The sequence below is a fragment of the Octopus bimaculoides genome, chromosome 14, assembly GCF_001194135.2.
Source record: "Octopus bimaculoides isolate UCB-OBI-ISO-001 chromosome 14, ASM119413v2, whole genome shotgun sequence".
Classification (NCBI taxonomy): domain Eukaryota; kingdom Metazoa; phylum Mollusca; class Cephalopoda; order Octopoda; family Octopodidae; genus Octopus; species Octopus bimaculoides.
In genome coordinates this window covers 49,062,526-49,063,308 of record NC_068994.1, presented here as the reverse complement: position 1 = coordinate 49,063,308, position 783 = coordinate 49,062,526, and positions in this window count along the sequence as shown.

The following is a 783-nucleotide window of genomic DNA, read 5'->3' as shown; positions in this document are numbered from 1 at the left end:
TATATATATATATATATATATATATATATGTGTGTGTGTGTGTGTGTGTATATATATACAAATATATACAAATATAGATATATATGTATATATATACAAATATATACAAATATAGATATATACATAAATACTCATAAACACACACAAATACAGATACATACATACATACACATACGTACATACACACAGTGCCCCTTACAACTTGTCTACAAGAGTCGTATTTTTAATATACGCCTAAAGACAAGCCCGTTCCTCATATACACAAATACACAAACACACACGCACTTAAACACATGCAAATACACACATAAATACACAAACATACACACACAATGTGTCCTTTACTGTTTGTCTGACAACAAGAGTCGTATTTTCAATATATGTCTAAAAGGCAAACCTGTTCCTGATACATACAAATATACATATATATATACATACATATATATATATATATAATATAATATACGCGCACACACCCGCATATATATATATACATACGCATACACACACATATAATTTTTTCTGTTTTCTTTATTTTTTTGCTTTCTTAAGCTCTACACACTTCAAAAGTCATACAATTATACAAAGACAAACGCAGCAATCTATAACGTCATTCATTACATTTTCTTCTTTTTTTTTTAAGATACTGAAAAGGAAACTACTAAGCATTCTCCTTGAATAGTTCCAAGAGCGTAAACTGAGTGGTATTAAATGTAAAGATATTTTCATATATCTAAAAGCGATATAACAATTATTATTTGTTATTTAATATATCTAAAAGGG